This window comes from Anas acuta, chromosome 1 (genome assembly GCF_963932015.1).
Source record: "Anas acuta chromosome 1, bAnaAcu1.1, whole genome shotgun sequence".
Lineage (NCBI taxonomy): Eukaryota > Metazoa > Chordata > Aves > Anseriformes > Anatidae > Anas > Anas acuta.
In genome coordinates this window covers 22,623,103-22,646,721 of record NC_088979.1, presented here as the reverse complement: position 1 = coordinate 22,646,721, position 23,619 = coordinate 22,623,103, and the positions used below count along the sequence as shown (strand labels likewise).

Here is a 23,619-nt window from a genome sequence, read left to right as displayed (position 1 = left end):
CAGAGATTGCTTTGTAGGAATGAGGCCCTGCAAATGAATTGTTTATGAAAGCTCTGATGTCCAAACTGTTGCTGAGGAGGATTTATGTGTAGAGATGTGAGGATGTGTTCCTCCTCCACTACTGGCTATTCCTGTGCGTTTCCTCTCTCCCTGCCCTTCAAGGCTTTGCTCTGAATATATCGATGTGTACTGTTCCTGAAGAGTCTTGGGAGAGAATCTAGAGGGCAAAGATTTGCTTCAAAGCAGATCTTCAAACATCTGTTTGTACTTACTGCACAAATATTTAGCACACTACAGCACATAGCTGCCTGTAGCTTCAAGGCAAACACGAATGCTAAGAGGTATTAAACGCTCTTAAACATAAACAAGATAGCCTGGAACAGCTTATCGGTTAGGTGGTAATGGGTGGGGAAGAGCTCGTTGTATATTTAAGGCTCAGTCCTTTTCCCGGTTTATTTCCATGTTAGTCATGGGACCAGGAGAGAAAAACTCTCCTGTGTTTCAGCCTGGGAATGACGCTCAGATCACAGCCGGTCCCGACTCGCTGCTGCAGCGGCTCCTGTCTGCTGCTGCCCCAGGCTGCAAGGGCAGGCTCTGGCCAGCTGCCCTCTGGGTCACCCGAGGACGGAGAGGACCTCTAATGGTTGTTGATGTCCAGAGAAAGGCTACGGAGCTGGTGAAGGGCCTGGAGCACAAGTGCTATGAGAAGCGGCTGTGAGAGCTGGGGGTGTTTAGTCTGGAGCAGAGGAGGCTCAGGGAGACCTCATTGCTCTCTGCAACTGCCTGAAAGGAAGGTGTGGGGTGCTGGGGGTCAGCCTCTTCTCACAGGTAACCAGTGATAGGACCAGAGGGAATGGCCTCAAGCTGTGCCAGGGGAGGTTCAGGCTGGAAATGAGGAGACATTTCTGCTCAGAAAGAGCAGTCAGGCACTGGGACGGGTTGCCCAGGGAGGTGGTGGAGTCACCGTCCCTGGGGGTGTTCAAGGAGAGGTTGGATGTGGTGCCTGGGGACATGGCTCAGTGGGTGACAGTGGTGGTAGGGGATGGTTGGACCAGGTGATCTTGGAGGGCTTGTCCAACCTTAATGATTTTATGATGGCCAGGCCACCTGCAGCAATTGCAGCTGAAGGGGAAGGGGCAATTTCCCTGACATCAGAGGTCCTGCTAGTTGGCTGTACAGGAGCACGAGGGGAAGCCTCTGGCCCATGATTAGCATCTTGTTGCAGATGAACACGTTATCACCTGCTGTTGCTCAATGCCACTCCACCAGGACACTTGTAGCATTGCCTGGGAGAGAGGCATCGTGCTTGTCTCAGCTGCTAGGAGCTGGTGCTGTTTTAGCCCCACGCTCTCCTGCTAGATGAGTGAGGAGTTCATTTGGCTGGCTGAAATCCCCGAATCACCTCCCGAAAGGGTCAGCCGGCTGCCAGTTCTGGTGCACGGAGGGGACAGGAACACGGGACAGAAGCTGTGAGGACAGACGGCGTGGCAGCGGTGCTGGCCTTGATGGGCGCAGAGCATTAGGGAGAACATCTCCGTATCTCCAGTTCACAGACTTCTGGATGGTCTGATCTCACCTCCTTGGAGATTTCAGCTAAAACACAATTTGGAGCAGCTCTGCCCTGGACATATGTCGCCTTCTGCCAAGCCTGCTGCAGGGACAGAAATCCTTGCCAGCGGAACAGTCATAAACAGCTGGGCTGGTTGCCTCTTCAGTCACCTCGCTATGATTTGCTGGAGCTCATTTGTCAGAGCCCTAAATCACAGCACAAACACTGGAAAACAGCCTGAAATGGATCTGCCTAGACCACAAAAACCTGCAGATTCTCTGCAAACGTGCAGTCCGTCCCAAAAATCAACGTCTTCTCCAGGACAGCTAATGTTTGTCCTCCGATCCGAATAGCGCCAGCAACAAAAGCACTTTGACACCGAGATTTCTGGTGGTATGGGAATGTCCCTGGGGATTATAAGGTAGTTTCTCCATGGACAGAAGTTTGTAATGCAGATCCAGATTCAGTCCTACATTTCTGGAGCTGAGGAGGGCTTTTCCACCGCATTGAGCTAATGCAACTGAGCCAACAGGAATTAATGCTATGCCCTTTTCTGCCTGTTGAGACACGGTGAAGGAAAGCAGCCACCTTAAATCAAAGGGTCCAGATTCAGGGAGGTGCTCGAGCTAGAAATCAGAAGGCAGTTTACAGATACTTTGATAACTTGAGCTTTTATCATTCCACAGGCCCCAGAGATCACTTGGTGAGGGCTGAATGAGTTTCCTCATATGGTATTTGAAGGCAAAGTCAATCTACATTTGCTTCCCAACAGGCAAGCCCAGGCAGCTACGGCGTGTTTCAAAAAGGGGAGATTAAACACAAGTTTTCAGTGCTACTCTCTGGAAAGATACAATCGGTTCTATCATTGGGAGCTTAGGAGTTAGGAGTTTAAATCTGATGTAGGCAGCTTTGAAGCGCCAGTTTTGTCAAGAATATCCCATGCTTTGTCCTATCTTGAAAACTGAATTGTTTAGCTATTAAGGGAGATTAATGTAATCTCTCTGCCTATGAAATTGGATTTTGAAACTGCTTGCTCACTGTACTATCTCAAGTGCAGCCAGCAAAACCTCTGCTCCCGTTCATGTTGCTACAGACTGCAGGTCACACCTTGCCGGAGCCCGGGGTGTGCTGGATCGCAATGAGGCCAAAGAGCCTGGTGGGCCGCACCGGGAGGCATGTAGCTGGCAGCCCAAGGGGAGCTATTAATTCCCCTCAGCTCCATGCCAGGGAGGACACGGGTGACACACTGGGCTCCTCTGGGCCCCACAGATTGAGGAAGAAGAGGGGTAGCAAGGTGGTTGAAGTGTAGGCCTCACAGGCCAGGAGCAGAGGCCGAGGGCTGGGTTTAATCCAAAGACGGGGGAGACGAATGGGTGATAGCCTCCTGTAAATCACACCCGCCTCATGGAGCCACAGGAGTGACACAGACTGACACCTGATGTGAGGGGCAACAAAACCAGGATGGAGCTTGGAGGGTCAGAATGGACAGGGGCTCTCCATCCTTGGTGGCTCCCAAGACCTGGTTAGACAAGGCCAAGGCTGACCTGACCTAGTGCGACGGTCCTATGCTGGGCCTGAACAAGCTTGGGACCTTCAGAGGTCCCTTCCAACCAACATTTCTGTGATTTTGTGGTTTTCCTAGTTTGAAGAAGCTGAGTGCTGTTCAGCTACATGGGTCCCATATCCTTTTATGCTAGCTAAGGATCTGAAAATCCCATAACACTATTCAGAAAACATTTCAGAGAAATGGAAGTGCCAGTTCTGAGGGAGATCCCACATTTTGCATGGTGCCATGGTGACCACAATTTTGGACTCCACCAGGTTAGTTTGGGCTCCAGGAGGACAAAGGTAGTTACACAGGAGATGTGCACATGCACAAGCTGAAATACCATCAGCTGTGAAGGTTAACAGTGAAGGTTAAGAAATCTGAGCCCCTCCTGCACGTTGCTTCCCCCTTCCATGGCCAGAAGCAGCGTGTTGTGCTCTCCTCCAACACCCCCTCTGCCTGGGAAATGTGTCTGACAGTCCTGTGAACACGGTCTGGCCATGAGTGTTGACAGTCCAGTTCCCTCACTCAGAGGTAAATGGTCGAAGAAGAGAGATCCCATGGCAGGAGGCAATTGCTGCAGTGTCAGGGATTTCTGCTTGTTGTCAGCTAACCCACACCTTGCCTCCTTGGAGCAGCTTCTGTTCACTTGAGGTTCCTGGCTGCAGGGACTCCATTGCTGCTTCCACCACCGTGTACCCATGCACACCACTCCACAGGCACTTCAGCGAGCTCCCTTTCTGCGAGCAGTGGGACCATGAAGCATCCTCTGGCTGTCTGAAACAATTGCTCTCTCTGGCCCTTGGGTATCCTTAGCCAGAGATTAGCAACTCCACGCTCCAAAATCTGTAATGTTTGCTAGCTCCTTGCATCCTCTGGATGTCCCCTGCCAAGGAGAACCTATGTGCAGAGTAAACTCATCATGACAGCACTGGCCAGAGCTTCTGACAAGCCTTCCATCTGCAGTGCTGCTGCCCTACAGCACTACCTCTTGTGGGTAGTGGGTAAAAAGAAAAAAAAATAGTTTTTTTTTTTTTTTTTTTTTTTTAATGGTTATTCTTTCCTTTTCTGCAGCAGCTGAAAATCTAACTTGTCTTCTGTCTTTCCCAGAAATATCTTTGACTGCACTGGCTTGAGAAGCACCCTGGCAGGAGCGAGTTTGTTAATGACTGACTGCTCCAGGGCAGTGGAGGAGTTGGCGCTTTTGATACGGGGAGAAGGGCAGAAGAGAAAGAAGGCAAATGAGCAGATGCCTGTGGTTGTTACGCTTCTCCTGATGCACCTGACAGAGACTGCAGGAATGGCTAGATGGCTGCTGGAAGTGCTTGTAAAATGTGGGGAGCCCTACACCCCAAAGCACCACAGGCACCGGCTGTGTCACCACCAGCAGTAGGCTTCACAACGCTGACGGAAAGGACAAAAAATAGTGCCCGTGTCCTCTGTTTTCAAGCAGGGAAAAAAATATTTTGTATTTTCTCTTTCTTTTGGACTGTGTAAACAGTTATATAGACCATTTATGCACAACTTGCTTTGTCTGGTTTTATGCATCTGGGTTACTTGCCTATCTGTCCTCTCCAGTTTTAAGTATTTGCCCACTAATTGCTGTTTCCTTGACCAAAAGCTTTACTTTTGCCTTCTGAATTCCTTATTGAATTGAAAGCACACGTATACGCTGCCCCAGTGCTGCCCTCAGTATGCCTCCCAGGGCTCCGAGATGCCCTCAAGGCCAGATTCAAACCTCAAAGGGAAGAACTTGTCACAAAAGCAGTGCCTCAGGGCTTCCCGAGAGCATCCCAGCAGTCCGGGTGCCGTGCTACTCTTGTCACCCCAAACTAGAGCTCAGCAGGAGAAGGATGACACAGAGCAGCCACAATACCTGCGTGTACTGCATTGTCAGCTGGCAGGGTGACTGGAGAGAGAGCCGGGAGGAGCTGCTACATGGACTGGGTTGTATGCACGCTTTTAGGACCCACTGCTGGGAACTGACAACGTTTTGTATGTACATGCAGCTTTACATGGTCTTAGCAGTATCTGAACATCTGCTACTGCTTAAAAGGCAGCTCAGTCATGACCTACCTGCAGAGAAGACCTTGGATATTGGTTTTTAAAGCAGTGGATAGGTCAGAATGCAAATGCTACTAGGAAAAGCTCGAGTGAGCATATAAATATTACATTTGGCTCTACCTGCTCCTAGTACCGCTGCCTGCCTATATCCACCCGTTATTTCTTACAGTCAAAACTCCTTGGAGCATGCATGTTTTGTTCCTTGTTCAGAGTCCAATGCAGCACGATCCTGGTTATAAGCATTGACTGCTGGGTCCTGGAATGGTGAAAATTATAATATTTCAACATTAACCTAGTTAGCAGAATCACTAAGACAAAATACGTTGTTATTAAGCCATCCATATTCCTACAGAACTATTAGTTAATGCTGCTCTCTCTCTCACTAGCATAGCATAACTAGGATATAACAGTGTATTTGTACTGATAAGTGTTCTCAAGTGAAGAATTAAGTTTTATTTGCCATCAGCAATGTGATGTTAAGTATATTAACTGCAAACTTACTAGCCACCAATTAGCAACATAGTGTAAGCACCATAAAATATGGAAGCAAACGCTCTTGACTCTGGCCCAGTAGGGCTGCCACTTTGATATTTCTGAAATTTAATTAAGTAAATGTCATCATTTCTAACACAAACCATCTTGCAGCAAAGCATGTTTTCAAGTGCTTGGAGCAAAGCAGAAAGGAGCACAGGAATCTTGAGGAGTTCGGAATTGTTCCCATATTAGGTACTATTTCCATAATGAGCTGTGTTCCCGGTTTATCCATTTTCATTCACCAATTTATTACATAGTATGCACTAGGGATGTGTGTCTAGATTAAAACCTCATTTGTGTAGGTGCTGCATGAGCAAGGCATGAGATAATCCCTGGTCCTGCAGGCTCCAGTGTTGTGTCACAACGATCTAGAAGCAGGGAATCATGGAAGCACGGAATCACAGAAGAATTTGGGTTGGAAGGGACCTTAAAGATTATCTAATTCCAACCCCCTGCCATGGGCAGGCACACCTCCCACCACACCAGGTTGCCCAAAGCCCCATCAAGCCTGGTCTTGAGCACCTCCAGGGATGGGGCATCCACAGCTTCTCTGGGCAGCCTATGCCAGGGCCTCACCACCCTCTGAGGGAAGATTTTCTTCCTTAAACTGAGTCTAAATCCACCCTCTTTTAGTTTAGGATGGTTATCCCTTGTCCTATTGCTATATGCCCCTGCAGAAAGTCCCTCTCCAGCTTTCCTGTAGTACCCTTTTAGGTACTGGAAGACTGCTCTCTGGCAGAGGATACAAGACATCTAGAATGGAGAGAAGGTACAAACTGGTGTGTCTGGCAAACAAGTGCATTCTTCAGAGCAGAAAAAAATCTTGCTTTTCAGGAGAAAAATCATGTAGCATGACAGCACACACAGGCTATGCATATGTCTTATTAATATTTAACTAGAAAGCCACGAAGGACTTCAAGACGTACCTACACTGCACCAAGTGAATGTGGTCTGCAAAGCCCGAGCTGCCTGGAGCCAGGGTCACTGCAGCCAGATTGGTCAAGGCCTGGCTCAACAAGCTCTGACCTTTTTGCTGCCATGCAATCCATCTTAATGCAAATACACTCCCCTTCCTACCCTCTTTAGTACCTCTGTATGCCGCTGCAGTGCCTACACCATCCCATCTCTCTGGGGTCTCAGCTGGTCCTTATCGCACTGGGGTGTTCTGAGGACCCATCTTAAAGGAGCTGGAAGGGCATGGGGGGCAGGTGGGAAAATTAAAATAGCTTTATATCCAACACAGAGGGGAAGGCAGATGAGATAGCAAGCAGAGGTGAGACCAGACTGTGGATTCTGAAGGTATAAGGCAAGGGATTATTAATGAAGGGACTTGTTTGAGCGCCTTGGTAACGTGGTAATGAGAGACCGTGTATTACTGCTTCAGCAAACACCGCATATATAACATGGCGTTGTGAAATCTTTGTATACAAACACAGTTACAAGGATAAAATGATAAAAGGAAAGCTCGGCCATATTTCTAAATATACTCTCTTTTCAGGGAAAATAATGTTGACAGAGCCAGAACAGGCCTGATATATCCAACTCTCATGCACATGTCCTCATTCTTATGGTTTAATAATCATAATGAACTATGAGGGAACGGTAAATAGTCTTCATTCCACATCTCTGAGGATAACAGTAAGAAGGAAGAGATCTTAAACATTGGTAATGACTTGTAGAGCTGCGCATTGCTTAAAACATCGAGCACGAGCCAAGAAATACCCCTCAAGGCTGCAATCAAAAACTGTTTTTGGCTCTGCACTGCGAACAGAAATTTTATTTGATCAACAGAGTTATTGCAACAGACTTGCTGTTTAGCCTCTGGAAGCTTGTCTCTAAAGCAGCAGCTTGTCTCAGTGCAGCTGAAGGCTCCACACAGCAAAGCTCTGGGCTAGTGAAACCACAACCTCTGTTAACAGCTTTGGGTCGGTCGTGATGGCCACAACATCTTCAGCTCTTCTCCCTTCCCTAACTCAGGAGTCTCCATAACTTTTCCCATAGAAATATATTTTCTTGAGAGTGGAGAATACTGGCAGGGAGAAAAGAAAGGAACTTTAAAATATTTTTAATAGAGGTTCTCAGAAAATGACAGACCTTCTCCAAATAATTAATTTTTTTTTTTTTTTTTAATGTGAAAAGTAGAAAACAAGTTGAAATTTAGAAAGCTGGTGGTCTGTTATTCATATTTATATCTGCCATCATAAACGTGTTTCCTGCTGGTATCACTAAGGAAAAAGAAGAGCTTTGAGAAGAATGATAGCTGTTAAGAGCAGAAAGTCATTTTCAGCACGCAACAAGAAGCTGTACTGATCCGAAAAAAAACAGGAATGATGCTGGCTGCTGCTGAGAACGACACGCTGAATGCTATCTGGATCATTGTTTAGTGACACACAGATAATCAGCATTTCCAGGCTGAAGGCTTGGTGCTCTGGCAAAACAGAGCCTTCTACAAACACGGGGATAAGATTTAAAAAATTAGCAGGCTCCTGTTCAGCAGAACAAAACCAACGGGGCAGGGAGTCCATTATTGGGCAGAGACATGAGGCCTCAGATGCAAAACAGGCATGAACTGCCTGAGATCCTTGTGAGAAAAGGAGTTTCAGGCAAACCTGACGTAGGAGAGAGCTCTAGGGCCCAGAGAAGAAACAGGGTCCTCACACAGGCCATGAGGAAAAGATGGGCCAAAACACAGCAAAACTAGTCTACCTAGAAATAGAGATATTTTGCATGATCCACCTCAAGTCCTACTTAAGCATAGAAATAAAAACCACATGGCTTTTCTAAGCATCAGCTTTGTTTTGTTGTTGTTTTTAAATAGTTTTTTTTTTTTTTTTTTTTTTAAGAGAAAACCACTAACACCAGATTTTTTAATTTAATTTTATTTTTTTTAAACAAAGATTAGGGCAACTCAGGAAGTTTGCAATGAGTTGGAGAGCCTGTGACTGTCTGGTTCAAATCCAGGCAATATGAAAAGAGGTGATGATGGGTGGTTGAGATCAAAAAGATACCTTTCTAAGCAGGGTGAAGATATTGTAGCAAAATAAAGAAAATGGGAAACAGGAGAAGAGGAAAAGCAAGCACTTTGTCCACTGTTGCCTCTAGACTTTGACAGAAACAAAACCATCTTCAGGAAACTAGTATGTTTATTTCTAGTGAGCAACACACACCTTAATACCCTGGTGAAAGCCACGCAGCAGTGGGAGGCTCAGGTGAGCATTTGCTTCCTGCAGGGCAGCTTTGGATGCACATTTCCAGTACAGGGGAGATAGAGATCACAATCGCTGTACAACTGTTACACCCGATTTCTAGTTAAAACAACACGGCAGCATCTCCGAAGGGAGGTGGTGTCGGCAGGTACAAGCACCAACAGCAAGCTAACAACAGCGAGCCCTGGAGAAAGAGCAGAGAGGCCTCCCCAGGCTGCTAGGATCAAGTGTATGAGCAGTTAAACCCCATAAGGAGGATTGGCACCTCTTCCCATGAACAAAAAGCTCGTCTGTAATTAAAATCAAATCCTGGGAAGGGCGTGTGGTGCACCTCTTGGAAGCATGCGGTGCAAGCTGGGGAGATCAGTGGTGTTCACACCATACCTTTCATTTTCTGCCTCAGTAACCCACAGAGGTGGTGGGTGATGACCACCACAAAGGTAAGCACTGGCATTTCATACTCCCAGTGCTTCCTCACCCACTGGAACCACGGAGACCTGGGAACCAGACTGGGATTTGGCCCACGGCACGTAGATCGGTCACAGAAAGACTCCGGGCATAGGCCCACAGCTGCTTCTAGTCCTGCAGTAAAAGGGCATAAAAAAGCTCTGCATGTCCCTCTTCATCCTCCGGAGTCCTGGCTGCAGACCGGGTTGATAATAAGCAAACCAGGAGGGAGGAAAGGGGCCCGGTTTGGAGGTGATGGCAACCCAGCACGGGTAACATCTGATCCTTCGGAAGAGCTGGGAACAAACACCGCCAAACAGCCCCATCCAGTCCCTGCAACATGACTAAACAGATCTGCACAGGCAGATCTGTGCAGCCTGCGAGAGCAAATCAAACACACAGAGCATGTTACAAGGCTGGCAAGCACAGTCCCTTTTTTATTATTATTTTTTTCCTCCAGCTGAAACTCATCCTCCCTTTTTATTTACTTCCAACGGGAGGAAAGGCTGGAAGAAACTACTGCCTCATCGCCGAGGCGTCTCACCATGCTCCACAGTGCAGCTTAAAAGGAATTTTGCCTGTTTTCCTAAAAACAGCCATAGCTGATGCCTTTGCAAAGAGGACACCGAGGAGGAGTCATCCGTGAAGGGAGAAGGCAGAGAGGGGTAGGATACCCTGGGGCAGGGAGAAGCTCCACAGCTTGTGTAACTTGCCAGGGTAGAGAATTGCTCTGACAAGTTGCGCAGGCTTCTACAGCAGCTACGAATTTGATCCTATTAAAAAAAATAATAAAAAAAAAGCAAGTATCAACAACTTAATCACATGCCTGGATCACATGGTAGCACGGGCAATGCACAGCAGCAAGTGCTGTTTTTCTTTTTTTTTTTTTTTTTTTTTTTTAAATTTAAAATGGGAGTGAGGAGTGAAACTTGGGTGGAGCTTTCTGCTGCTCGCAGGGAGGGAAGATGTCTTTGCAGCACCTCCTGCCTTGCTTTTGCTCTCCAGCAGCAGCGTGGGGGCTCTCCAGGCCCTACCAGGGCTGTTGGGGCTGCAGTTTTTGCTTGGCCCCACAGACCCTGGGTTCTTCTGCCACCCAGACCAGCTTTGGTATGGCCTCACCAGGTCTCACCACCTGAGGGGAGATGGAGAGGGTTAAAAGCAGGAGCGCTGGCCCAGCACCCGACATGGTGGCAGGCCACAGTGCTCAGCACAGCTAGCCACAGCTGGCCAGAAACCAGCAGGAACGGGCCAGGGATGTCTGTGGGGGGAATAAAGAAGAAGATCTCAGGAATGGGAGGTGTCAGGATCCCGTCACGGGGAGGAGATGCTGGCAGGAAGGGTGTGGGGAGAACAGGGAGCCACACCAACACTCTGCACAGGGCTGCGGCCTGTTTGACCTCCCTGCAACCACCAGCATGGGGTGGCCGAGGTGGGACCGGGCTCCCATCACCATCACCTCTTTCAAGAGGTGGTACGGAAGAAATCCCAGCCAGCACTCGTGTCCTCGTGGCGAGGCAGGGCTCCCTGGGGAGTCAGGCCTCACCGGCAGGGCTGCTTCCAACCCAACCACGCGCTGCCTGGTCAGATCTTACCAGGTATTTTTGGGGGTATTTTTTTTTTTTTTCCCCCAGAGACACATCTACTTTCAAAATCATCTTGCCTGAAAGTTTCTCAGAGTGAAACAGTGTGTTTTAACTCACAGAAACCTTTTGGGTTTTTGCACTGTGATGTTTCCACCTCTCTTCGTTTTCTGTGGTGGCAGAGACCCCAAAGGCTCAGATCAGCAACACTACCGGTTTGTTGCATCGATGATTTCCAAACGAAAACCCCTGTCATTTCCTTACCCAGTTCTCTCACACAGTACCTACAGATCTGCAAGTCTTACACTGGGGCTCCATGTCCAGTAATCCCGTCCACAGTAGACATGGATTTTCACAGTGAACAAAAATAATCAGCACCCCCCCTACCTGCCTCTCTCCTTGCAAAGCAGCCTTCCCTGGCAGAAAGCAATCAAAATTACAGCAGCAGAGAGGTCCTCACGGGGATGCAGCTTTTCCTGGCAAAGCCAGGCTTTTCTGATGAATCCTGTGTGCACACATGGAAGCACTAGGAAAACAAGAGAAGCGTTTGCACCCTGAGGTAGACAGGCTGCCCAGGTCCAGGCTCCTGCCTCCTCGGAGCCCTGAGCTGCAGGGCTCTGCCAGCAGGCACTGCAGGACACACTCTGCTCAGCTGTTTCCTTTTAACTACTCTGGCACGATTAAAGAAGTACAGCCCCAAATGTGGCTACAGTGATACCGCTATATAAAAAAAAAAGAAAAAATTAGTTTTAACGGAGCATGCCTTGTGCTAACATCAGTGTGGGCACTGGTGGTTGTACCACTATCAACCTCCCTGTGCAAATAGCAATTATCACCCTCACTGAAGGTTTTTACAGGCACTGGGGAGAGATGAGACCTCTATGCTGTTTGTTAGGGCAGGAGGAGGTTGTGTCTTGCAAAGTATTCTTCTGGTTTGCAGGAACCAGAAACGTAAAGGAAGATATTTGTTTTCCTTTTTTTTTTTTTAAAAAAAAAAAAAAAAAAAAAAAAAAGCTTGCTCTAAGGAATGCCTTTCTCAACCACAAGAGGATACAAGATGGAAGGGATACAGGACCTAATAACCCACCTGGAAATACTTAGTATGGAAAAGCTGTTCAGCGAGTTCGGGGATTATGCCAAAGAATTATCAGACAGGCCTTGCTTGATATGATTTGGGTTTGTGGGCAGCTTTTACAGCCCAGCAGGATTTCCCAAAGCTGAGGTACTTCTAAGCTGCCCTTGTATGTGCCTGGCCCTTATTGCAGTCCTGGCTGCTGGCCAAAGGGATTCTGTTTGTGAGAGAGCGAACAAGTGAGGATCATTACGACTTGGAAGAAGCTCAGTTCTTGTTCACCGAGGACTCTGGAGACGGAGAATGGGACTAGAAATGATTCAGAACGTGGGAGCCAGTGAGGAGCCGGCATGCTCTTGCAAATCTCAGCTATTTAGGACGTGGTTTGCAGGCTGTGGGACAGCTTGTGTATAGAAGTAGGTGAACCTCGGATGCAGGAGGATAAAAGGCATCCTGCGAGTTCTGTGTCTCCAGCTCTCGGGCAACCACACATAGGCAGATCTTTCCTCTGACACGGAGTGGCTTCCATCAGTTTCCTCACAGCTCTGACTCCTCTCCTAATCTTTCCTGGTCGCAAGTGACCATATGGCCTTGAGAACACGGTGTTAAAAAAAAAAAAAAAGTGAGAGTTTTCAGAAGTCTATGGCAGAGCCTCTGCTGTACTGTCTTCAGGAGAAGGGAAAAACAGAGCAATGAAAAGGTAAAGAAGGAAAAAAAAATAAAATAAAACACAACTGTAGTTTTTCCAAGTTATAAAGGATGACTACAGAAACCATCCAGCCTCCTGCAGACCAAGACAATTGAACTCTGACATCCCTAAGGCCCCCTGGTAGTATTTCCAAATGAAAATTTACAGATTTTTGAGCAATCTTGTTGGGGGGGGGGACTGGGGGTGGGGGGTGAAGAAAGAAAAGTAAATTCCATGGAAAGCTGCCATTCTTCATTGAATCAAAAATAGAACTTCTTGGAAGGTTCCCAACCAGGCATTTTTGTGTGGAAAACACTAACTCTTCAGATTGGGCACTGTCCAAGGAAAAAGTGCACACCAGTTTTGGACAGGAACAGAGTTAGGGGTCTAGATGCAACAGAGAGACTCATTCTCTCTAAAATACTTGCCAAAGAGTCGTGTTATGGCTGGACATGAGACGCTTGCAACGCCTGTTATTTTTCTGTAGCACGTTATAGGTCTGTCTTTAGGTCTCTGACTGTGCATCCACGGGGCTTTGGGGAAGTATTAGGGAGTCCTGGAGCACAGCTCGCCCATTACAGGCAATGGAAATCTACTCACCGCAGTTACTGCGGTCCTGAGAGCATTCATCTGAGCTTCACACCTGGATTTGGAGAGATGACTTACGCCCCGTGCTGCACTGAAGTGAGGGGACTGAAGGGAAGGGATGTCAGAGCAGGTAACAGCAGTGTGTTGTTTAGTCAGTGTCTTTTTCTGAAGGACTAACCCATGTTTAGCATGAGGCAAGGCATGGAAGGAGTAGGAAACAAGCAGGGAAACGGGCCATCCCCGGGACTGTGATTTGGTGTTTGTTTGAATTTGGGGTTTGCTGAACCGATATCCACTAAGGCCAGTGTTTCACACTTGGTATTGCTTCTTGCCAAGAGTCTTTGGGCAGTGGACTAGGAAATGGGAGCACAGATTTTAGCTCAAGGCTTCCTCCTCCCATTGAAAAGTCCCAGAGCTACCCTTGCTCTATGATATTTGATCTCACGCACTGGAAGGAGAATTTTTTTTTCCCCCATCCTTCTTTGAACTCTCCCTCCTTCTGCAATGCTTGCCCTGACAGTGTCAGAGCACCCACCTCTTCCATCTGCTCCTCTGCATACACTTGCCCATGCGGTTCCTCTCCCCTGTGTTTCACCTTTAGCCAAACGTGATGCTGTTCCCAGCCAGCCAGATCCAACGAGGCATGGAGCTCACCCACCTTTCACCCAGCGGAGGCAGGTGATGAAATTCCTCCTTGGTTCTGCACCATGAGCAACCCTTTTTTTTTCCTGCTGGGTTTGTGTTCCCGTGCTCCACCGGTCCCCAGCCTCACATCTTCACCCTTGGAGCCAGGCAAGTGCATATTCCCAGCCAGCAGGGCCTTCCACCTGGGACTGGGTTAAGAATACCTGATTGTTTCGCTTTTATTTGAAGGGAGAATCCTGCCTTCCTATTCTTGCCTGGGGCACAGCACAGCTCTCGAGCAGGACTAGTATTTCTGGTTTCTTCACAATACCGGCTTTATCAGCCAGAAGAAAGCTGAACTCTAGAGGTTTTTTTTTCCAAAGAGGGTCACAGGAGGCTTGGCCAGAGCCTCACGCGGATCAGCTGTGTCCTGAGTGCCTGGGGCTGGGGCTGCACGGAAGGACAGGGCCACTTGTGCAAGCAGTCTCACTCAAACATAAACAGAGCAGCTCGGTCTCCTCTTCCTTTGGGACTTTTCATGCTCCAGGAGCTCAGAAGGATGCCAGAAATTGCACAGGACTTGGTAAAGCTTACAGATATGTGTGTCTCCATGTATGTAGGTACGTATGTATCTGTGGATGGAAGGTGGACTCAATAGTGTTCTTGCTTTTGGGTGTAATAAATCTAGAGATTTACTCATTTCCACAGCATAAAGAGAAGGCACAGCAGAGCTGACCCCACGTGGCATCATCCCTAACGGGGCAGGAGAACTAGTCCCAGCCATCCTGCACCAGCTCAAAGCTGCATTCCCTGGGGAAAGTCAAGCGAAAGGCGCTGTGCCTGCCTGGCAGCCTGTCACGGGGCCAGGGAGATGCTCAAGACTATCCCCCAAAAAAGCTAGGGAGAAGAAAGAGACTGGGAATGTGCTGAAAGAAGCCCTGAGAAGGGGAAGAAGAGCACACAGCTTCTCTCTGGTTGTTGAAATGTTCAAGTTCACATGGACAGGGGGTCAACTGATCCGTGCAGGAATGTGATCTGTAGGTACCTGTGGTGCAGAAAGGCAGAGGATGTCCTTGGTCGACACGGTGAGAGCTGAGCGCAGGAAGAAGCCTGGAAGGTTTCTGGGAGCAGTGCAGATCCTTGGCACAGGGAGGCTGGTCTGGCACGAAGGTGTGAGCAGAGAGATCGAGGGGTTTTATGCTCTAGAAGAGGCAGAGCGTAATGACAGAGCAGGAAAATTACACCAAGTGTTTTTTATCAATGGAAGAAGCACTGGAAGGTGGTGGCTGGCCCTTGGCAAAAGGGCGAGGTGGAAAGCAGCTGTGATAAGGGACTGGAGATGCTATTAATGTGTTCTGTCAAGGGCTGGCACGTGCTCCCTCGTGTTTGGATGTCTGAGGCTTAGCGAGCTGATTCTTCTTTTTATAGGCTGGTGACTTGAGCCAGGGTAGGCAGATTGTCTCAATATTGTGGTAACAGCAGAGGGGTTTGGGGGAAAATAGGGTTAGGAAGAGAGTTTGTGAAACAATCCATGGATTTCTGAGGTATCAGGGTGAGTGGGGGTTGGCTGGCAATAGGTGAGATGGTTTGGGGGACCCTGAGTGGGTAAAGGGTCTGGAGAACATCAGTGGGGGTTTGGATGCTTCTGGGCAGGTAAAGGCATACCCAGGTGTACGGGGACTTTGACAGCTTTGATTTTGGGCTGGAAATGGGGATTCTTGGTCTCTGTTTCTCTCCTTGACCCTCACTTGATGGCAATTCCCTTAATACAGGATTTCCACCCCAACCTATGCATCCCTCATCCCTGTTCCCCAGCACTATCACTCCTCCAAACCCCCTCACATCCAGGGACACGAGAACTGGAGGCTGTTCTGAAGTGCAACAGGGACAGGAACATCTGGGGAGAAATCGTGCTCCTGCAGTGTGTGAGCAGTAAGAAGGGACCCCCAAGTCCTGCAAGCTCTGTACTTAACAGGTCTATTGTAGCCCAAAGGAGATTATTTACCAAGGCCAACTAATCTTTTCTTCTTTTTTTTTTAAAGGAAGAAGTGGTGTCTCACCCGAAGATACTGTAAGGCAAACAAACCCAGTAAAGCTGCTGTGTCAGGAAGCAGAGAAGAAACCCACATCCCATCAGAACTAACCCGCTTTTAGCTTTGCATCCAAAAATATTAGTCCATTTATTGCCCATTAAAAATTCCCTTTGTCTCCTCTCAGTTGTGGTGCGAGCCTGAGATGTTAAAGCTGGCACTGTCGGTCTTTAAAGTAATGTTTGAGATCTATTTACTCATTAACTTTCAAATGCAGGACACTTTCAAAACCTTTTCCTGAGGGCATCCCTGTGTTGTGTTGCAGAGAGTTACTGTTGTTTTCCCACCTACCCTGAAGGGCTGTTTACGATACGATCTCTCCCTTTTAATCCTCTTTTCCTTTCATGTCGAACAAACAGCGCTAAACAGAGCACAAGGGGAAAAGACAGATCTCACACATTATAATCAGCTATATTTAACCGAAGAAAAGAAATGCTTGGCAATTAGAGCGCTCATTTGGTAAATTAACGCTCAAGAAGCCTGTTTTCCTATGCATTTTCCAGATAAAACCTCCCTTCTTCTTCCTATTGAGGGTAGCTCAGATGAAGGGACATTAGGGTGACAGTGAAGGGGCTCCCACAAAAAGGATTTCTCTTCGCAGACCCTGCACAGAGGGAGGCGCACGCAGAGACGTGGGCAGCATTGAGGTGTGGGGCCGTGACAGAAAACATTTTCTCTGGTGCTTTTTCACAGGAAGCCTTGATTTCTCTGTCTCCTTACACCTGGGCAGCTCAGGACTGTGCCTGTGTTGCACTGCCAACATCAGCAGCCCCCGGTTCCCCCTTCCCCTCTCCCCCTGCCACTCACCCCTCGGCTGTGCCATTTCAGTGCAGCGCATGAAACGAATCGCAGAGCACATCCAGGTTAAAAATAGCTGGAAAAAAAGAGAGAGAGGGAGAGAAATGAGTTCCAGAACCTGGGCTGACATCCTCAATATACATCCAAAGACAACGCGCCAGGACAGTTTAGCTCAGGTTCAATCCATCCAGCCCCAGCAGTAACTTTCCCCTTGGTGTTGTACAGGGCGGAGAGGCAGAAGTCTCAGAGGTCACTGATTTCCTTGCTAAGCTTTGTGAAAACGCTTGGCTGGGCACAGGATGGGCCAGCAGCCAACTGGGCTAGTGGTTGCCTGCACGCTGGCGTTAGCTGGTCAGCCTGAACACACGTACCTGCCTGCTGCCCTGCCAAAAATCGGAGCACACAGAGGCAGGGAGAGCTGGGCTTGGTGCTCTGTGTGAGAGGAGCAAGGAGCAAGGGGCACGGACCCACGGGCATCCAGGTGGCATTAGTTCCACTGCTCACAAAGCGATTTGTTTCCAGGAAAATAAATATCAAGCTCTACAACTAAAGACCTGTTTTGCCACTGAGCCTGTAAATCAAGCGAGCAGTTTCTCCCCCAGTTTGGGAGGAAGCTGCGAGCTCAGCCTCGGATTCCTGCTCAGCCTCCAGCAACCACTTCTGCTTTTAGCGCTCCGGACACCAATGAAAGCCATGGGTGCCGGTTTCTTTCCCATACCCAAATGTCACTTGGAGCCCTTGTTTCTCCCCAACAACTCTTTTAGGCTCTTGCTTCATCCCTGCTCCTACCTGCCCCCTTTTTAATCTACAGCAGCTTGCCAAGAGCTCTGCTCCTATCTCATTTTTCACAACAACACCGCTGGAAACTGGGTCTGTTCCCGTCGCCTGTGGGTTCCTATAAGCCTTCGCTTTCTCCAGCAGTGGAAATGATCATCACCATAGGCAGGTCTCGGGCTTCTGCAGGTGGGAAAGCAGGGGTTTGGGGCAGCTGGGGATTTCCTGCTGCAGGAAATCCCCGGGTGGCAATAATCCAGCCTCATGGCTCCGCGCCATCCCCGCTGCAGACACCCAGGAGCTTCAAATGGAAGAACATAGCTGCAGTGTAGAGGTGCCGGGGTGCGACCCTAAAGCTAGGGCTGGAGGGCTGGGAAGGAGCCCTTTGGTGGCAGAAGATCCCGTCCCCTCTCCTCACCAGGCACAGGGGTGTAGGGGATGCTTGGGAGCCCTTGCCACAGGGAGAAGCTGTCCGTGCATCGCTGTGGTGGTCGGGTCTGGTGTCATCCTCAGGCAACTAGGGAATTTGGGGAGGTGGTGGCAGGGGGGGCTCAATCAGCAAGCTGGCAGAAGCGGCGTAATTGGTGTATCAAAGGCCCCTTTTTCTCTCCCCCCTGTTCACATTTTAACAGTGCCCTATTTCATTCTCCATGTCAGTAAACAACAAAATCATTACTGATAAAACTTGCCCGGAGCAACAAGACACATGCGAACAATAAAGCACTAAGAGCCACATTTCCAGAAGTGTGTGTGCAGAAATGTCTCTGGTACAATGTATAAGCAGCATGTGGTCTGGATGTGGCGAGCAGCGCCGGGAGAGGAAAAGGGGAACAGATGGAACCTGGATGTGAGTGACAAGGGCGGACGTAAGCTCGGATCGAGTTTTGCGCCGTACGCAGAGGGCTGAGCTTGGAAAGCCTGAAATAATAACCACATTTTAAGGAGGACTGCAGCAGGGGGGCGTGCAGATAAGGACGGGAGAGCTGCAGAGGAGGCAGCACTGGAGACGATGATATATACGCAGCACGTGAGGGATGGGGTCCGACGGGCCGGCCGCGCACGCAATCAAAGGTGTGCACGTTTTCAAACCCATCAGCCTTTCCCCGAAAACCTCGGTGAGCTCGCAGGGAAACATCAGGAAACGATAAGGCGGGGTCAGAAAGGTCTGAGAATTCCACACAGCTGAAATAAAGATTGAGCAAGGGGAATTAACATCAAGAAATGGGATTCAGATGTTTCGGGCTGGTCGTCTGAGCCGAGTTAATGCAACGCACCACGCTCCACTTCAAAACGCCGGGATGGTGCAGCTGGGGAGCCCTTCCCAGGGCTGTGAAATGCAGCTGAGGAGGCCTGGATACGAGCAGGGTCTGAGCGGTGAATTGGGATTAGAGCCTTTAATAGCCCGGGCTAATTTTACCATTTCCACGGGCCGCTGGCAGGGAAAACAAACCCAGCAGCAAGGCCACATGAAGCAGCAAGGCCATCTTCACGTGTTCGAGGCTTGCCTCCTCTCTCCATCCATGAGCTGAGAAGTCTTACTCTCTTTTTTTATAACTGAGAAGCACTCTGATGACCAGCAGCCCTCACTCTCTTATTTTCAGCACGTTCAGGTGAGCAGCTATGCAGCTATCCAGCTGTGCAGGTGCTGTAGCAACACTCCTCCGTGCATCATCTGCTCATGGTAACCACTTCTTGGCTGCAGGGTGCTGTAGAGGAAAATTAGACACAACAGATATTAAGCTCCCAGATCTTTTCCCCACGCTATTCATACGTGTTTGCATGGCAGCTCTACATACGTCACGCTGTTCCGGGCCAAAACTCTCTCTGGTACATCTCTGGTGAAGCTAAAGACAAATCTGACACCGTGATTTGTGCTGTAAACAGAACAGAGCAGGGTGTGTTCTCTTGCCCTTTGGCAAGTGGCACAGTGGAGCTCCTCTGTAGGGCAAGCTCCCCTCCCACAGCCACCCCCCAGACAAAAAAAAAAAGACTGGTTTTGTCCAGGCCCGGAGGAACAGCGTCTCGGGAGGGCTCAGAGGTAAAGGCCAAGCCTTGCCAGGGGATGTGTGAGCAGCAAACCAGCGTGGCTGCCCAGCTTGAACCCATGGTACCCATGGCAAGGACAAAGCATCTCCAGCACCTGCTGATTTTGGAAGACTCCAGGTAGAGCTCGGGGTCTCTGAGCATTTCACGCCGAAGCACACAGCCTGGATTCTCCGCCTGCGCGGTGGGAAGCCGGCTGGGTTCTGCTCCATCGCTGCTTGCTCACAATTTCCACCCGAAGCTCCTTCCTATTTCCTTTTCAGACAGGCGTAATACCCAGAGAGGCTGCACAAACTCCCCAGAAGGGTGAGGAGAGATGACACCCTCACCGCAGCGAGGCTTTGACCCTACACAGTCAGCACGGAAGCAGCCAGGCACACCTGGGCCACGAGCCCTGAGATGTCTTCACCGTGCGGGTAGCTGCTGGCTCCCTGAGCTGTGTGTGCACAGCCCCGAGTCCTCCGGGACCTCATCAGGACTCAGCCTTGAGATCTCCAACCTATGTAGCTCCCAACCACATCTGTTAGAGTGCCACTGGAGCCTGTGGCTCCGTCCTTTGCATCAGGTTTGTTTCCAGCCTGCAGGCCAGGAGAAAAGGGTCATCTGCAGCAAGCTCTGCCTGCGTTTTAGGAGTCAGCAACTTTGATAAACCCTCGACACGGCTTGCAGGCACCGCTGAGCCTCTATCTCCCGCCTGCTGCAGGAAGCCGGTCACTGTATCACAGATCAAAGCTGCTCACACCAACACAGGAAGGTTGTGCACAAGTAGAAAGGAACTACAGATGCTTGTATTTGGACGCAAGATTTTGCTGCTGTGCATGTATTGGTCTCGAAATTTGCCCAGAAACTGCCTGAATCGATTCGGAAGAAAACACCGCCTGCGGTACCACCCAGCTTACTCACAGCCAAATTCTCCTGGTGCAGGGGCAAGCCGCTCCGTTATCAAGATGTTTGATACGACTCTGCAAAGATGGGTTTATCTGAAATTGCATTAGAGGCTTATTTAGAGCATGTAATGACCTTAAGTGGCTGTGCTTTAAAGAGGCTAACAAAAGAGTACAGGAGCTCAAACGGGCACACGTTGCAGGGAAGTAATTTCCCCCTGATACACACACAGCATCTGTGGAACAGGCAAACGTTTATCGGGAGCCGAAGCTCATCAGAGCAGTGAATTATTTCGTGGAGCTGAAGGAAGGGAAGGGAAGGCTTTCTGCCTGTCTCCCGAAATCACAGATGCAGGCGGGCCCTTTCCAGAAGTCGCTCCTGCCGCCGGGTGCTGCTGGGATAAAGCAGAGCGAGGAATTACTGCCCAGCAGCAGGAATTACAGCCCAGAAACTTTCAGTCAGCTCGGGCAGTTTTCAGGCAAACCTCAGTGCTGCAGGAGTCACATGCCTGGCTGCTGCCGGACTGACACAGAGGAACAGACCGGCGGAGGAACGCAGCCAAGTGTGTCTCCTCTCTCTTCTCCTCTCTCCTCCCCTCCATTAAACGATAGGAAATCTGAGAAAAGACAAATAAGCCGGGTTTGTACATTGCTTAAATTGTTTCAGCGCCTCTCGCGGGCTCTTGCACACAAACAGCATTCACAAGTCGTTCGGGGCTTATTTCCTTTCAGTTCTGCATCCCCGCTCTGTTCTGGTTTACTATTCTCCGGCTCCCTGTACAAACAGGATCTTTCCCCAACAATGTTCTGCCACATCATCTTCCTTCCTTTGTATGCAGGCTGATGCTGTGTGCTCCGCGCCACGCCGCTTCCTACGGCACCTCGTTTCTCAATGCTAGCGAAAAAAAATAAATAAAATAAAATAAAAAAACAGGAACCAAAAGCACACTGAACTCTCGCCGTAACTTAAAATCGGACCCCGGAAAGTTTCCGATTCGAGATGAGTTTTCAGCTAACGGATTCGTCTCGTTCAGCGCCTCGTGTGCCGCACGCACGGTGCAGCCCCTCCTGCAGGGTCTGTACCACTCTTTTTGAGCAAGGGTGGTGAAAAGCGAAGCCAGCCAAGCTCAGAGCACGCTGCTTCTCTGTTAACCTCTTTTCTCTCCTCTCGCTGCCTGATTTTTTTGCGCTGAGGAGATTAGATAGCATGTCTTCGGGGAGAGGAGAAAACCGCAGGGCGCGCTGCAGATTGCACAAACGCTCTTGTTATTCTGAGGCCTGAAGAAACAAGGAAGGAAGCTTGAGGCTGGTGGTTTGGCAGGTGCGAGGCCTTTTTTTTTTACACAGACAGCTGTTTTAAGTGGGAGCTCTGGGCTCGGGGATGAGCAGGGAAGGCCTGGCATCCCCACCCCTGCACTGCGCGGTGGCACAGGGGGTTTTGGGCTCCCGACGGTGCAACGCCGCTGTGCCGCCCGCTCGCTCGAGCTGTGCTTTGGGTATTTTTTCCTGTCGGATTTGCAGAGCAAGGCTGCAAAGGGAGAGAATTTCTCCCGCAAAGCGACAACTGGCTGATGCAGCTGTTCCTCCGATGCACGAGGCAGAGGTTGGGGCCGCTGCGTTGGCGCGTAAACACAAAATGGATGAGGGCGAGCACAAAATGGGTGGAGGGGAAGGCGTAACGCCCAGCTCGACGTAGAGACCTGCTGGAAAGGGTTTGGGTGCTGCCACATCGAAATTAACTGCTCTAATCCCACGAGATCATTTCTAGTGGTTTGGGTCACGCTGCTGGTAATCCTTTTACAGTTCTGAATGAAGTGCTTCCCTTGGCAGGGCGCTGAGACACACTCTGCTAAGTCTTGCACCGAGTTTGAAGTAATTCATTAGTCTTTGGCAGTTTGTACCCACTGAAAAACGCATCTGTGATCCCCCACCTGATAATCTGGAAAAGAACCACAGGTTTTAGGGCTCCGCTACAACAGGTGTGGGGAGGAAAAGGGGCTTTGCATGGTATCCTCTCCGGCGGGGATTCTCTGTGGCAAGCAGCCTTGAGCCAGGTTGTTACTCTAAATGACAATAGGCTCTTTCTCCTGCAGCTGACTGCTGACTTTAATGAACGCTTAGCAACTTAATTATCTTTAAAGGTGCTACTGCTCTGTTAGAGATTGCTGGAATTGGGCAGTGAATTTAAAAGTTACCAGGGGAAGGGCAGCCGCAGGGGAAGGCGCGCACAGAAACACCTGGGTACAGCTGCCATGCGACCACAGAAGCCTGATTTCCATGAGAAATCAAGCTGAAGCCATTTCAAGGTGAGGGACTGTGGTTAATCACCCCCGACACACTCATTAATGCATCCTCAAACTCGTCTCCTTGTCCACTGACAAGGGGAGTCGGCCATGTACAGCCACAGCTTGGGGAAAGCAGAACTACAGCCACGCCATGGGCTTCAGAGAATCATGGAATTAAAAAATGGGTTGGGTTGGAAGGGACCTTAAAGGTTGTCTAGTGCCACCCCCTTGCCATGTGCAGGGACACCTCCCACCACACCAGGTTGCCCAAAGCCCCATCCAGCCTGGCCTTGAGCACCTCCAGGGATGGGGCATCCACAGCTTCTCTGGGCAGCCAGGGCCTCACCACCCTCGGAGGGAAGAATTTCCTCCTAATATCTCATCTACCTCTCCCCTTTTAAAATTTAAAACCATTCCCCCTTGTCCTGTCATTATCTGCCCGAGTAAAAGTTCACGGGAACTGCTGTGTGTGCTGCTGTGTCCCAAGGTTTCACAGCGTCATGCTGGCTCAGAGCAGGGTGCTGGGGACACGGTGGCACTGCTCACCTCCTGGCTGCTCACCTGCAAAGGACGGGATAAGATCTGCCAGCGTCCACAGCAGGATAAACAAAATACCAGAGAAGTGAAGGGCGAGGCAGCGTTTTGTCGTTCTTGGAGGACAGGGTTCTGACACGGGGCGACCCGCTGTCCTGCGGTCTCTGGAGCCACCCCGTTACCTGTGAGGAGCAGGTCGAAATCTGGTAGCAATCTAATAACCTTTGGAGTTTGACTCTAAAATACGTGAAATAAATAAACATTTATAATTTATTATATAAATAAACTTATTGATAATGTATAATATAAGAAA

The 23,619-nt window shown here is 49.4% G+C and overlaps 1 long non-coding RNA gene across 5 annotated transcripts in view; it reads right to left on the bottom strand.

The window, feature by feature from the left end:
* LOC137851408 (uncharacterized) overlaps positions 1–23,505 on the bottom strand; it is a 31,150-nt gene extending 7,645 nt beyond the window's left edge. For 3 of the 5 annotated variants that reach the window (XR_011093163.1, XR_011093167.1, XR_011093168.1), the window contains exon 1: positions 16,796–23,505. This is a non-coding gene — a long non-coding RNA (uncharacterized lncRNA). The remainder of the gene's footprint in view (positions 1–16,795) is intronic. The other 2 variants (XR_011093162.1, XR_011093160.1) reach the window with 2 other exon arrangements.
* Between the last annotated feature and the right edge of the window lie 114 nt (positions 23,506–23,619).